The sequence below is a fragment of the Apium graveolens genome, chromosome 3 (assembly GCF_009905375.1).
Source record: "Apium graveolens cultivar Ventura chromosome 3, ASM990537v1, whole genome shotgun sequence".
In the NCBI taxonomy this organism is placed as follows: domain Eukaryota; kingdom Viridiplantae; phylum Streptophyta; class Magnoliopsida; order Apiales; family Apiaceae; genus Apium; species Apium graveolens.
The window spans coordinates 281,049,247-281,066,278 of record NC_133649.1 but is presented as its reverse complement, the minus strand read 5'-3'; positions in this window follow the sequence as shown (position 1 = coordinate 281,066,278).

Sequence of the window (17,032 nt, the reverse complement as noted above, 5' to 3'; positions counted from 1 at the left end):
GAGGCCATGCTGGATAATGGAGTTCAAAGATGAGAAATGCATTAGAAGATTCTTCAGATTGGAAGATCAGCTAAAGATTTCAAGCAATGAAACGCTTATGGAGATGCAAAAGAAGCTGGATCAGACAATTGGAGATGAACTTGAGTTCTACAAGAAACTCCAATACCAGATTGAGGAAAATAATGTGAAGTTGGGAAAGAAGTTCAGACAGTCAAGATAATAAGCTAAATTTGCTCAGTCTAGGGGAGCACCTTGAAAATGGCCTGTGAGATTCTCTACAAACCTTCCTCTGTATGTTTGTCAATAAATTGAAGCACTTGTAAATTTTGTCTACTATAATTAAATCTTTATTCAAAGGGTGTTTTGTTATCATCAAGTTCCTCTTAATTTATGGCTACAATTCCAGTAGACATAAATTGGGGGAGATTGTTAAGAATATGTTGTGAACTTGATGATAAGTTAAATAAAACACTTAGTAGATATTATTTAGTGTATTTGTAGCTTTCAACGGATGATCACTTTCAATATCCGTTGAAAGAGTAGCTTATGTTACAATAAGATTAGTAGCACATTCCTGCATATTATAATGCTTTGGTGAACTAGATGTTGTAGAATGTTTAAGTCATGTTGACTATTAAATTGATATATAAGATAGGTTGGTTAATTGTAGATATTAGATGCCTTGTAATCTTGTATAAATGAAGTAGAGTTAACTGCCATGAAGATAGTCTCAACAGATGTTTCACTAAGTTTTAACGGATGATCAGTTAAAGTCTCAACGGATGATCACCATTGTTTCAACGGATGATCAGCCAGAGTTTCAACGGATGATCAACCATAGTTTCAACGGATGATCAGCCAAAGTTTCAATGGATGATCAAATTCAAAAGAGTAGTTGATAGTGACTTGACAATCACATGCATTGATTGTATGCAAATGGAATGTGGTAGCCTATTTACAGGTTTTAGAGAATAAAGAAGCATTTCCATTTCCATGCTAAACTGAAGATATTCAAAGATGCTAGATTGAGAAATGAAGAAGCATGAAATTAGACTAAAACATTTTGTCTTATTTGTTTGTCTTTTTATCATGTAACTTGGTGGTACATAAACCAAGTGTAGCAAGTAGAATATCATCCAAGTTAGTAATCAATTACCAGATAAATAGATAAAGCTACATCTGTAAAAGAATTTCTCTGTTCTTGTGATTTCAAACTTGTAAACAGCTGTGTACAACATTGTAACACAGAGTTCACTTATTAATATATATCTCTGGTGGAAAAACTCAATCCACCAGAAAGTTTTTAAATACTTGTATTTGATTATTTGTGTTTTAATTTCTTCAACACTTTCATTCCGCACCTTAGCTAAATCAAACCCAGTTATATATTTATAGTAGAACTGTTCTTAAAATCAAAAAGTAGCCAGAATTACATTCAACCCCCCTTCTGTAATTCCTGTTTAGATTGTTTGGGAATAACAGACTCCATGAGTGTTCTTGTTCTCAGATTGTAAACTCTGAAGGCTTTGTAGTCAACGGATAACCTACAAATATTCCTTCATCAACTTTCAGATCAAACTTGGTCAACTGCTCCATATGGGTTTTGAGAACAAAATACTTATAACCAAATATATGAAAGAACTTCAAATTTGGCTTCTTTCCTTTCACCATCTCAAATGGTGTTTTTCCATGCTTGTTGATCAATGTTGCATTTTGTGTAAAGCAAGCAGTTTGCACAGCCTCAGCCCAGAAATAGGTAGGCAATCTTGCTTCTTTTAGCATGGTTCTTGCAGCTTCCATCAGAGTTCTATTCTTTCTTTCAACAACTCCATTTTATTATGGAGTTCCAGGAGCAGAAAACTCTTATTTTATCCCCTTGAGTTTGCAGAAGTCTTCCATAGAGCTATTCTTGAATTCAGTTCCATTATCACTTCTGATGATCTTCACTTTGTATGTTGATCCTTTCTTCAACTCCCTCACATGATCAAGAAGAATGGGTGGAGATTTGTAATATCCGGAATATATCGTGTAATTATTTTTATCAATAAATAATAATTATGTGATTATTACGTGAATTTTGGTGAATTATCCGATGATTGATATTAATATTTGGGTATTTATATATGACAAAATTAGGATATGTTAATTTTTAATTATCCAGAATCAAATATAATTTTGGTATTTTTGTGGCAACTTTTGGATTATTATATGATTTTATAAGGATTTATAGAATTGATAATTATTATTTTTGAGTAATTATAAAATTACTTTATAAAATTGGAAATTGTCCAACTTCAACCATTTTTGCATTTTTACAACCCGAAACTCCTCGGAAAACTTCTTCCTAACCTAATCTGATGATTCTGAGTACTTTCCGTAATTTGACTTTTTCGATCTGGGGTACAGTTTGACCCGTATGACTCCCAACGCAAAAGTTTTGATACGATAACCATTTTTATAGATCGATAAGACCCGTATTCTCGAAAGACGGGATATTATTACTTAATTTTTATGTAAAGTATTTTATAAGAAGCTCAGTTTTGATAATTATCCAAATTTGATATTAAATTGTATCGTATTTATAGTTACTTAGCGGCTAAGTAATCTATTTTCGGATTTGATAAATAAGTGTAATTATGGAATTATAAATAAATACAATATTTGATGGGTCTGTCAGCAATGTGTTGCCTTATTATTAATTATGTGTAATTTGTTAGGTACGAAGATTATTTGTGTAATTAATTATTGAGCTGTATGAGTTTGTTTTACTCTTAAAGTAATTTAACTGAAAATTTATTCTCATAAATGTTTGAATTATTTCTAAAATTATTTTCATACTCTTATAATTTCAATATTTATTTTTAGGAATTTATAAAATTTATAAAATAATATTTTATCAATTTTTTATTCAAAAAATGATTTTCTAAGAATATTAAAGTGTAAATTCAATATTAAATTCAAAATACTTCAAAAATTATGAAACTCATATTTTATTAAGTTTGGAATATTTCGGAAATTTTAAAATTATTTTGAGAATTTTCTGGATTTTATTAACCGCATGTTTATTCGTTAAATCGTAAAATGCGGGTATGACGCACGAATAAAAAATATTTTAAAATTTACGAGAATTTAATTTATTAGTTTTAGATTATTCCAGAGTTTTTAAAGTTATTTTGGTAAATTTTGGAATTTTAATTACCCGAAAATGGTTCGTTGAATTGTTTTTCGCGATGTTGATTCGAGTTAATAAGACAAATAAGTATTAGCTCTTTTCTTTTTTATTCCCTGTGTAAACTCTCCCTCTCTCTCACCTCTCCCTCTCCCTCACCGTCTCACTCTCTCTCTCTAGCCGCCGCCCTTCGCCGTTTTCCGGCGAGGTGGTGGCGCGTGATATGTTATTCGTGCGTGTGTGTATTGTCTGTGTATATATGTGTATGTCATGGGTGTGTGTGTGTGTCATGGGTGTGTGTGTCATGGGTGTGTGTGTGAGAGAGCTCTGGGGGCTGTTGATTGTGTTGTTGCTCGCCTTTTCGGCTTGTTTTTCCGGCTGTGCTCCGTTGTTTCCGGTAGGTCTGCATGGTGCGCGTGTTTGTTTGGCTTAAAATTGTTTATTAATCCTAGTTTCCTTAATAATCCTATTTTCCTTTTTTGCAGAATTTAATTGAAGAAATATTCATGATGTTAATAAAATATTTCGTGCGGGATTATAATAATTAATCGATAAAGTTTGCGTAGGATGTCCAATATACGGGAACCCGCGAATTTCGCCGCCGTCGACGATGAGCCTCGGCAAGTCGACGATGGACGGCGATGAATCATTTCTGAGTCCTACGAATAAAAATATAAAAATGCGAATAATAATAATAAATAATTGAAATTGAATTGGTGTTTGAGAATTGCGAGTTTTGGTTGTGAATTGTTGTTGTTGATTGTGATTCACGCCAAATGGTTTCGACGGGTAGGCCGATAAACAAAGGAGACGCTACCCGATTTTCGGGAAATTAATTCTGAAAATACGGAAACGTATCCTATAATTATCGAAAATATCGAACGAAGATATATAGTTAAATTATACGAACCTAATTACGTGTTGTGATAAGATATTTTATAAATAAACGATCACCTTATTTTTTTTCAAAACAATGAGTTTACGTACTTTTCGAAATAAGTACTGAGCCGAATCTCGAAGATGTGAACCTTAAATATTATGTGTATTTCAATAATGCATATAAATATGAGTCGGGTTATGAAATCGTATAGGTAGAAGTTATATTGATATTATGTTAAGCCTAAACGATTATCTGAATTAGGATATTTCGATCCTGTAGGTCCTAGTCGGAAAACCCGAGGATTGACATCAGACTAAGAATGGCCTAGTGGTTAGTCGTTGAGCGCGGCAAGGTTCCCATCGAAGGACCTGAGCGTTGAGATAATATCTAGGATAAGTTAGTGGTTAGACGATAAAAACGAACGTTCAAGTCAATCCAAAAGTCAACCAATAATAGTGATTAAAGCTTATAAAGGCAAGTATTCCTACACTTTCTCGTAATATACTGCAGATACTTCATTCCTATTCTAAGTTCAGAATAGTTAAATATTTTATATTTCGATGCAATTACTCTTATTTATGCACGTACCTTTCATTATTGTTCCTTGATTATCGGTTGATCTCTTGAGCAAATACCCATTATTTCGGGTTATTTGCGAACCCTGAATCGGGAGGTTTTGAAATCAAAGTGATTTGACATCAAAATACTCTACGGACTTGATGGTTATGATGAGGGCCAGAAATGAGCTGGTCCTTAAGGGCCAGAGATGGTTGGACCCTTGATTATTAGGCCATAGTGCTTGGGTACCCTATATGTTGGTGGGTCTATGTAGTTGGGTATAGATCCGCACTATACCCTGACTAATCAGCAGATTATAGTGCATATGTTGGTTTCTAGTGTCCAGTCTAATTCATTTTTGATCGCCATTGACAACATTCTCTCTCGACAAGTTTATACTTCCAAAACCGGACAAAACCCTGATTCAGGAGATGAATCTGGGAATTGCGCGTCACTTCTGATTTATAATTAAAGGCTGGTAACGGCCAATGGTTATTCGCTCAACTACCTCAAATAAATAAAAATGTTTATAAATTATTTAAAAGATTTTGTCTGGAAATTTCCTTTAATATTGATACCTGGAAATCAGTTATATACTTGCTGGGCATTTTTGGCTCACTCTTGCTTTGTAAATTCTTATTTCTTTCAGAAACAAATGAGGATAAAAGTGAATAGCTTTTAATAGACAACAGAAATTAGAAAGATCTCCGCTGCAAGAGGACGAAGATGTAACAAAAGTAAGTCAAGGAAAGTAGTATAAAGGTGTTTAATCTTCTATTTCAATTGTTGTGAATTGTAGAAGGTTATATTCTTGTTTCATACCATAACCTATAAACGATCCGGAATTAAGGGGTCATTCGTATATATTTTTATATTATGTAAAGATTATTTAGTGACACCAAATTTTGACCCCGGATATGGACTGTTACAAGATTCATCCTTGGTGTACAGAAAATATACCCATGTGTATCTTGTATATTCATCAACAATCACAAGTGCATACCTTTTCTTGGCAATAGACATAACATTCACTGGACCAAAGAGATCAATATGAAGTAGATGATATGGTTCAAGAATTGAGGATTCAGTTTTACTCTTGAAAGATGTCTTCCTTTGCTTGGCTTTCTGGCATGATTCACATAAGCCATCATGAGTAAACACTGCATTGGGAAATCCTCTTACAAGATCTTTCCTCACAAGTTCATTGATATTATTGAAGTTGAGGTGAGAAAGTCTTTTATGTCAGTTCCAGCTGTCTTCCACAGATGCTCTACTCAGTAGAAAAATTTTGAATTATCAAAATTTGTGGAGACCCCTGGCTTCATATAAACTACCATGTCTTACACCAGTCAATGTGATCTTGCCATCAGACTTACTGACAATTTCACAATGCTCCTTATAAAAGTTGACATGGTAACCTCTTTCAAAGATTTGACTCACACTGATCAGATTATGCTTAAGTCTTGCAAATAGAGCTATATATTCAATGATGACATTTCCAACTTTGATTTTGCCATATCCCGAGATTATTCCTAAGTTGTAATCTCCATAAGAAACGCTTGGGCCAGCCTTCTCCTCAAATTCTGATAACAGGGATTTATAATCAGTCATATGTCCTGAGCATCCACTGTCCAAGACTAGAGTATTCCTCCTGTCACCCTGCAATCAGCAATTTAAATAAGTTAGTGTTTTTAAGGACCCATACTTGGTTGGATCCGTTGGCCTTTTTAAGTTTGTTAACATATGCAGCAGAAGACTTCATATCAGAGTTTATGTTAACATTCTTACTATTAGTATTTATACATGCAGAAACGGATTTTGCTTTAACTAAAGAGGGTTTCGGTTTATAAAAATCATAATACATACTGTGATACTCTTTACAAGTATAAATAGAGTGCCAAACACTGCCATAATGAAAACAAGGGTTCGTGGTATATCTAACTGTTTTATTCCTAAAATCTGATTTAGAAGGAACAACTTTTATCTCTTTATTCTTCTTGCAAGAATTAGCAAGATGATTAGTGCTACCACAGTTTGAACAAGTCTTTCTAGGTGCATTAGGTGGGGTTACATAATTTCCATTCTTATTAACACCTACCTTGACATTCCTATTTTTCCTATACCTTTTCCTCTTATCTTTCATGTGTAAATCCTTCAGCTTTTGCTTAAGATGTTTCTGAGTCATTGAACCAATGTTTACTGAGTTTATGTGAACTTGTTCACTCTTTTCAGTAATTAAGTTTGATCTAGGTGTTGAGGTAGTACCTTCCTTATGGATTGATTTAACATTATTAGCACTTGGATTAAACTTAATGGTCTTTATTTGAACCTTGTTCAATTTGACATGTCTATCAGTTTTTATTGGTTCTGTTTTCTCAGTGTCTTCTCCACTTTTCATATCAGAATTTAGTAAGAGGCGATATTACTAAGAGAAGTGTAAGTGAATATAACAATACTATAGATATTTTGAGTTCCTAGATCTTATAGTTGTGAAGGGTTGATATCTTGTTGGAGATGGGGTAAATTACCCTACTTTTAATATGGTTTTAAAGAAAATGTGATCGATTCTTGTGAGAACTCCGTATAAGGAAAGTTAGGTGAGTTTAGTACATTTTAACTTAGAATTAGGTAGTAGGATAAGCTCCACGCTAGAGACAACGAGTTGATGGAAACTGATGAAGAGCCAAAGTTGCGAGTTTCAAAGGCACCACCATTGTGAGAAGGTTCTTATCACTTATCGGGCGCTGCACAAGGAATAATATCTACCTTATTAGGTATAGGTAAGACTAGCAAGAAGGTACGACTTTATCTACAGACGGAACGTCGAATTGCATTAGTGGTTGTAAGTATAACATCAAGGACGATGACGAGAATATCAAAGACAGTATTAGACGTCAGCATTGGGGTAGAGTTATGAATAAAATGGTATACCACGGTAAATGAAATTTGTCGGTTAATAAATGCGAACAGAATCCAAGGAAAAATAGAAGATATACCAAAGTGGAGAGACCCTTATATGGGCGTTTCTTTAATTAGATATCTCATCAGCGGACTATAAGAATAGCTAGTAACTTATATAGTAATGACGACAAAATGTCTGATTTTCAGAATCTTAAATTGAGTTTTCGAAAAAGGTTTTCTTAATAAACTTCCAGAAGATCTTTGCATGAAATGATTTCACAACATGGTTGTCAAATTACTACTTAAGTTCTTGTTATTATAGGTAGAGAATGACCTAAAAGCATAATGGATCTAGACTCGGTATGGTTAGTTCAGAGGACCAAGTAGACCCACCGTTATGAGGAAAGTTTAAAGTTTTCCCGTGAAAGACAAACATAAACTTTGTTTAATAATATTAATAATTGAATCAACATGTTAAAACATTATTTACCCAGTTCATAAATTATTAAAATTTAACAAGATTCGTGATTCAAAAAGACAGAGGATAATTGAAGGAAACGGAAGACTCTTCCAGATGATTGGAGAAGAATAGTATTTCTATCGAAAAAGTTGAGACATTGCGTGATCAATGGTTATTCTACGCGGCATAGATGAAATCAGAAGCAATGATTTAAATTTCATAAGGACGCGATTATGATCGAATTAAAGTATTTAATGTAGAGGCATTTCCAGACGACATTCCGAAGTTATGATGTGACCTAAATTGTGAATCTGTTATTCGAATGATCCCTGAAGGTATATTTAAGTGAAGCGTGGACGGTGACCAACACTGTCATTTTTTTCTCTAGTACGATAGTATATATTCTTCTTGGTTCCTGAATACGTATGAGTTTCTTTTATTAATAAATTATATGAGGCGAGAATGAAAGAAATTTTATTGTATTTCTTCCAAGTTATTTTCTTCTCAAAATATTATTTTTTGATTGAGACAAATAGTGTTGTGATATGACGCTTTGTCGGAATGACGAAGAGTCTGGTGGGACGCCACCTAATCATGTATTGTATGCCATATAGTATGAAAGACTGGTCATCCTGAATACAAATATGGATGTCTCATTTATATCTAAATCCTCACTCATTCTTCTTCCTTCAATTATGATTTATTGACTTACAAATTCTCCCAATTGTTTTGTGGCATTATTGTTCTTTACACAGCTGTTCAATTAAAATCATATTCACAAACTCTCTTCTTGTGCAAAGTCTATTCTTTGAAGATTTTAAAAGAAGTGGAATAGTGTTAGGTATGAATACAACACAGAGGGGGGGTGAATGTGTTTTGGCTTAAATGTTTGATTTTTGATCGACTTTGGCTTTAGCAGTTGATTGTTGTCAATGATTTAGTAGAATAGATGTTAAACATAAATAACTATGCAGATATGTAAAACAGAGATCTTCAAAACTCACTTAATTTTATATTAAAAATCAAGCAGTGTTTTGCTATAAAATCTCTAAATTCTTGTTTTAGAACTTAGCTTCTTTCTTGAGAGAGAATACTTGATTTTCTATCTTGATTGTTACTCTTTTTAACTAGAGGACCAGTGTTAACTTTATAACTCAGTTAACTGCTGGTTTACACAGTGGATAATAGACATGCTATTAGCTTTTCTAAACTGTCACTTGTCATTTCTATTTATAGAAAAGCAAATCTTCCATTTCCGGCTTAGCATATCTTTAGCATCCTGTATTTACTTTAATCTCCTCTGTCAGTTAATCTTTGCCATTGATCTTGCACATCTCTCAAGCTGCTTTTCGTAGACTTGTCAATCCAGCTATATGAATTGTTTGATGATTTGCAACCTTGGTTATTAAACTGTTCTGCAATTCTGTACTTAGAGAAATTTCTTCACTTCGAGATCTCCAATTAAGCTGTAGAGAACTAGACATCTCGATAGGCATGTTGGCTTTTCGATATCTCTGAAACTTCATTGTTGACTTGACTTATCGACAACTCTGAGTTTTCTAGTGAATTTTGGTTTATCGATAACTCAGAGTTCTCTAATGGACTTTGGCTTATCGATAACTCAGAGTTCTCTAATGAATGTATACTTGTCGATATCTCTGACTTCTCGAATGGGTATCTGAATTATCGATATCTCCAATAGAATTTCCTGAGTTCTCGATAGGCAATTCCTGAGTTCTCGATAGGTCTTTCTGAGTTCTCGAATGAGTTCTCTATAACACTAATTCTGTGTCTTGTAGAGATCTTGACTTAGAATGTTTTTCACCAAACAGAATTATTCAACTCCAAGCTTCTTCATAATTCTTCTGAGGCATGACCTTCTTGATCTTCTTCTAGATAGAATTCTTAGGCTTGACACTGTTTAGGGAAAAATGCTCCAGTCTGCTCCATTTACATTTTACAGACATTAAGTGTTACAAGTATGAATTACATATTAAGGTTACAATACAACTAATCTTAGGGTTGGCCCCAAGCTTAACTGATTGCTAATGACATTGTCAACATCAGTAATCTTTGACATCATCATGTTAATGACATTGATAGCTCCAGTAGTCTTTGACATCAGATCGTTGAAGATTAATGACATTGTTAGCTCCATTGATCTTTGACATCAGATCATTGAAGGTTAATGACATTGTTAGCTCCAGTAATCTTTGACATCATCATGTTAATGATATTGATAGCTCCAGTAATCTTTGACATCAGATCATTGAAGATTAATGACATTGTTAGCTCCATTAATCTTTGACATCAGATCATTGAAGGTTAATGACATTGTAAGCTCCAGTAATCTTTGACATCATCTGTTATATATTGCAATCTCCCCCAACTTGTTCATTATGAAATTATGCACAAGTTCTGAATGATGATGTCAAAACTTTATCCAAATGCAGAAACCAAGACCAATCTTCCCATCAAGTCTTCTTTTGTTGACATCAGATTCATTCAACATCCATTAGCTGTTTTGGCATTTAGATATATTCTCCCCCTTTTTAAAATTATCTCCAGGAAGAAAGATCCAGCCAAATGCACGTTGTTCAAGCTGCTGTCATTGTCCATTTGGAGCACTATCTGCAGCTTCAAGGTTCATTGGGATTCAAGGTGATGAGTTTAAAAAAAATTCACTTAGTTCTGCAGAAATAGTCTGTTAGAGATAGAAGTCCTAAGCTCTCTGTTCTTTTGAATAAGTAGTCTCACCAATTCTCACTGCACTAGTCTCATGACTTTTGAGAGTCAGAGTTCCCTCACAAGGATTACTAAATCCATACATTCATCTACCTCTCCTTTTGCCAGGAAGGATCCCGCCTCTCTTATTCTTTGTTTTTCACTCAATCTTTTCTCTTATCCTCACATGAAAGGCTCAAATGTTGTTTGACCTACAGAAATAAAAGGTGGCTGAGAAGAGGTAATTTGTGATCATATGATTAGAGGAAGACCATATAGGGCTAATCATACTCATTTCACCAGAAAAATGAGTGCATAAGCATCTATGACTGGGGTCACAGTTTGACTCACAGATTGCTCTGTGGTTGTGACAGTTTGTTATTCACCACATGTAGTGAGAACCTCCAATGGAATTGGAGAGGATTTGACTGGGTTACTGTCATGTACACCAGCCTCAAACCTTTGTGCACCTTGCAGAGCACTGTCACATAAATATGATAAGATTTTCCTTCTTATGACATTGTCAGAGGCAATTGTTCTTCTAGCTTTGACTGCTAAGACAGCTTCTGCTAGAGTTATGAGGGGAGTTGTTCCTTCTTGAGGAACCTCCAATTGAATTGGAGAGGATTTAGATAGCTCCCCCTCAGGAGTACTACCCTCAAACCTTTCAGTCTGTGAAGACTATTTGTGCACATGAAGGTGCAAGAGAAACACTCATGAAATATTCGGTCAACTGATAAACTTTCATGTTTGGTGGATTCTTTTCTCAAACAACAGAACAATCTGAAGATCACCATGAAATTGCTGTCCTTTTGTAAAACAGGTGGCTTTTGAGAGTCACCTGAGTGGAATTGTGTTGAGTTTGTGTTTGTGATGTTGTGTCTGGGTAAACCACAGTTTGGTTTTGAAGTGTTTTAGCTGCAGTTTTAGCACTAATACCTGTGAATTGATTATTTGAATTCCCTGTTGATGTCTTGTGTTAGACCTGTAATGCATTGAACAACTGCATCTTTTTGGAGTTTCATTAGACAAATACATTGCAAGATATTTTATCTACAAGCATTATTGCAGAGAAGACAAAATTTAATATAGATATAAGCACATAGTAATTAATACACAAACAAAAGATTTCAAGACAAGAATCAGACAGAAAAGAATCAGAACTTTCAGACAAGAATCAGAACTTTCATTGAATAAAACATAGTACATTAAGACATAGATTTAACAAGTAAATCCTAATCCTAACTACTCTAGTTCAGACTCCTTCTTCTCGGCCTCCAACCTCCTTGCCCTGCGCTGGTAAGATTTGGGCATGGAGTGTGCAAGAGAGATAATCCTCTCCTGGAACTCCAAAGCAGCAAGGCGTTGCTGCTCAGCTACCCTGGCTCGTCTCTCCTGCTCAAAAGAGGCTTCCATCTCAAAGAAAAGAATGTTGATTTGATCATTCCACGAGAGTTCGTAAAAGACCTCAAGTGGAATACCAAAGGGGCTGTAAACAATCCCCTTGAGACGGACTCGAAGTCCGATAGGATCAAAATACACTAGATCATCATCCAAATGATAGACCGGTTGATAAGCTCCATTAACAAGTCTGTAGAAGACTGGGGCATCCATTTCAATGAGAGAGAGAGAGATGAACAGGATGTGAGTTTGAAATATGATGTTTGTTGAGAGTAGGAGAGTGGTGAGTGATAAAGAGTGAAGCGTTTTAATTTATAGATGGAGTAAAGATAGAAACCAAGAGACTCTTGAGTTGCCCGGATAATAGGAGTAATAATCACATAAGCCTACTAGACAGCTAGAAATGACTAGTGACTATTCCCCATGCGAGTACTCAAGAATATTAGTTTATTTTAAAGAGTAACTATTCCCCATGCAAATAAGCACGTACTTCCTACACAAAAAGTAACTCACCCTATCAGCAAGCAATCAGATAAATTTATCACTATCAGCATACTTAAAACAACACAAATAATATACTAGTCTACTAACATTGGACTAACATATTTCCACGTAAGCAAGAAATCATATAAGCATGTAAATATGTCAATAAGTCAGAGAAATTTAGAGACAAAGTATGTCAAAAGTATTTTTATGAACAGAATTTATGAATTAAATTTGTTCAGTTTTTCATACTTTTTGTTTCTTTTGATCTGTTATTTATTTAGTTCATATACTGAAGATATGAAGTAATAAATATTCAGTTTACTTAGAATTTTGAGAAATTCCAAGTTAAGATTAATGGATAAGTCTGGGTATTTATACAAAAAGTAAAATACTTATCGAGAAGTCAAATAAACGTTTGATATTAAACTTATCGAGAAGTAATTTTGAATATAAAAAAGGTACGTTCGAGAAGTCAAATGACTTATCGAGAACTCTGATAAATGCCCAGTTTGTCCAAAAATGGACTAAAATATTTCTAATTTATTTGAATTGAATCAAATTGAAATCAAAATAAATTTTCCAAAAGTATTTATCTAAAATAATTCATTGAATTAAATTATTTTAGTACTGAGTTATTGATAAGTCTCAAAATATCCTTGTCGAGAACTCTGTGAATTAACACTATTAGAGAAGTCTACATGGTCTTATCGATAAGTCATAATAGAGCTTATCGAGAAGTCATTCGAGAAGTCTGTAAATAGACTTATCGAGGACTCACTCGAGAATTCTAAAATGACTTTTCAATAAGTTATTTTGACTTATCGAGAACTCAGTTCTCTATACCTTTGAGTATTGTAATTCTGCCTTTTGTTAATTTTACAATTAAGATGTAAATTAACAACTAAGCAGTTTACTTAGAATTTTGAAATATTCTAAGTTAATTTTTGAACTTTTAAAAAAAATATATACAGAGATTCTGAAATATTTTTAATTTATATTTCAGTTAATTTCTAATTAAATCAAACTAGGTTGATTTATTAGAAATTAATCTGCTGCAATACATTAGCTGAGTTCTTGCCTTAGGATGAAGAATTGAGCATTCCAATTTCACTCACAAGTCTAGTGAAGATTGCTTCATCCAAAGGTTTAATAAAAATGTCAGCTAATTGTTTCTCTGTTGGAACAAAAATGAGCTCAATGGTACCATTTGCAGCATGTTCCCTGATAAAATGGTACCTAATATCAATGTGCTTTGTTCTAAAATGGTTAATTGGATTAGCTACTATAGATGTGGCACTAGTATTGTTACACATAATAGGAATTTTGTGTAACACTAGACCATAGTTCATTAGCTGATTTCTAATCCAAAGCACCTGAGCGCAACAACTTCCAGCAGCTATATATTCAGCCTCGGCTGTGGAAGTTGACACAGATTGCTGTTTCTTACTATACCAGGATACAAGTCTTTGACCAAGAAATTGACAGCTTCCACTAGTACTTTTCCTATCAACCCCGCAACCAGCAAAACCTGCATCTGTGTATCCAACAGCTTCAAAACCAGTTCCCTTAGGATACCATAATCCCAAGTTTGGGGTTCCCTTTAAGTATCTGAAAATCCTCTTTACAACCATCAAATGTGATTCCTTTGGATTGGCTTAAAATCTGGCACATAGACAAGTAGCAAACATGATGTCTGATCTGCTAGCAGTCAAATAAAGCAATGATCCAATCATCCTTCTGTAGTTTGAAATATCCACACTCTTGCCTTTCTTGTCTTCATCCAACTTGGTTGCAGTAGACATAGGTGTAGATGTAGGTGAGCTATCCACCATACCAAATTTCTTCAATAAGTCATTCACATATTTGGTTTGGCTGATGAAAATACCATCAATTCTTTGACTAACTTGAAGGCCAAGGAAGTAACTCAATTCTCCCATCATGCTCATTTCATACTCACTCTGCATTAGCCTAGAAAATCTTTGACACAGCTTTTCATTTGTAGATCCAAAGATGATATCATCCACATAGATTTGAACTAGGATCATATCTTCACCATGCTGCTTGTAGAAGAGAGTCTTATCAATAGTACCTCTGGTAAAACCATGTTTGAGTAGAAATTCTGACAGTGTGTCATACCAGGCTCTAGGTGCCTGTTTCAGTCCATATAGAGCCTTGAGTAATTTGTAAACAAAGTTAGGGAATTCTGGATCTTCAAAGCAAGGTGGCTGTTGCACATAGACTTCTTCTTCTAATTCACCATTAAGAAAAGCACTCTTGACATCCATTTGATACACCTTGAAATTTGAGTGTGCAGCAAATGCCAGAAAAATTCTTATTGCTTCTAGTCTTGTAACAGGAGCAAAAGTTTCATCATAGTCAATTCCCTCTTCTTGTGAGTAGCCTTTAGCAACCAGCCTTGCTTTGTTTCTAGTAACAATTCCATTTTCATCCATTTTGTTCCTGTACACCCACTTAGTTCCAATTATGCTTCTATTCTTTGGTGCAGGAACTAATTTCCAGACTTTGTTTCTCTCAAACTGATTCAGCTCCTCCTGCATAGCACATATCCAATCAGGATCCAATAGGGCTTCTTCAGTTTTCTTGGGCTCTACTTGAGATAGAAAACATGCATGTAGGCATTCATTAGCAGTTGCATTCCTAGTTCTCACACCAGCTGAGGGATCACCAATAATAGCTTCTATTGTATGACTCATATCCCACTTTCTAGTGTGTGTCTGTTGACTAGTGCCTTCATCATTTTCTTCAGTATTACCATGACTGTCATTTCCATTCTCTTCTTCTCCCCCTGAGTTTGTGCCATCAAATTCAGGTGTCTGAAGAGAGCTTTCATTCCCATGATTTTGTTCAGAGGTCTTTTCATTTGTCACTTGTTATGCCACAACTTCATCTTCCTTATCAGAATCACTATCAATGGTTAGATTTTCAAATGCAAGGGTTTCAGCATCATTTACATCAAGGCATTCCAAGCCTGGACACTTGTCATCATCAAAAGTCACATCTGTGCTTTCCATAATTTTCTTTTGATCAATCACATAAACTTTGTAGGCTGTTCTTTCCAATGAATATCCCAGAATAATTGCTTCGAAAACTTTAGAGTCAAATTTTCCCACATATTCAGAGTTGTCTTTTAGAATATAACACTTGCTTCCAAACACATGTAGATGCTTCACTGTAGGCTTCCTATTAGACATGATTGTAAGGTGATTTTCCATGAGCTTTGTTTATGAGATATCTGTTTTGAGTGTAGCATGCAGTATTAACAGCCTCTTCCCAAAAACTAGTTGGCAACTAAGCATCTTGTAGCAAGGTTCTAGCAGCTTCAACCAATGTTCTATTTTTCCTCTCTACTACTCCATTCTATTGAGGTGTTCTAGCTGCTGAGAATTCTTGAACAATACCTTTGCTTTTGCAGAATTCACTTAATGTTGAGTTTCTGAATTCTGTTCCATTATCACTCCTCAATCTTTTCACACTAACTTCTCCTTCAGCTTGCTTCTCAATTTTCTTGATGTGCTCAATTATAATATTTGGAGTTTCATCTTTAGAGTACATGAACTCAACCCAAGTGTATCTTGAGAAATCATCAACCATGACAAGGGCCTATTTGTTCCTTAAAATGGACAAGACATTTACTGGCCCAAATAAGTCCATGTGAATAAGTTGTAGAGGTGCACTTATAGAATTCACAGATTTTGACTTGTGACTTGATCTTTTCATTTTTCCTTTCTGACAAGCTTCACAAACTCCCAGTTGAGCAAATTCCAGACTGGGCATGTCTCTCACAAGCTCCTTCTTGACTAAGGTGTTGATTGCCTTGAAATTCAAGTGATATAGCTTCTTATGCCACAATTTGCTTTGCTCTTCTGATGCCTTGGTGTAGAAACAACACACTCTATCCTTATTTGTTGAGTCTAAGTCTGCAACAAATAGGCTTCCCTTTCTTACTCCTTTAAGAGCAATTTCACCAGTCTTTTTGCTAATAAAAGCACAATCTTCTTTATTGAAAACAACTTGAAAACCTCTGTCTGCAAATTGACTAACACTTAGAAGATTTACTTCTAATCCAGCAACTAGTGCTACATCTTCAATGACAACATTTCCATAATTAATCTTGCCATATCCCATTGTGAATCCTTTGCTGTTGTCTCCAAAGGTCACCAAAAGGCCAGCCATCTCCTCAAATTGTGATAGCAGGGCCTTATCACCTGTCAAATGCCTGGAACATCCACTATCAATGATCCATATGACCTTCTTTCCTTTGCCCTACACACAATGAGGATTAAGTGTGTTTAGCTACCCAAGCTGTGTTGGCACTTTCTTCTTGTTAACTGATTTTGCACAAGTAGAATGAGAATTTTCAGATAAAATGGAATTCATAGACTGTTGAGCATTTTCCCTTTTAGATATAGAACCAAATTTTGATTCTATGAGA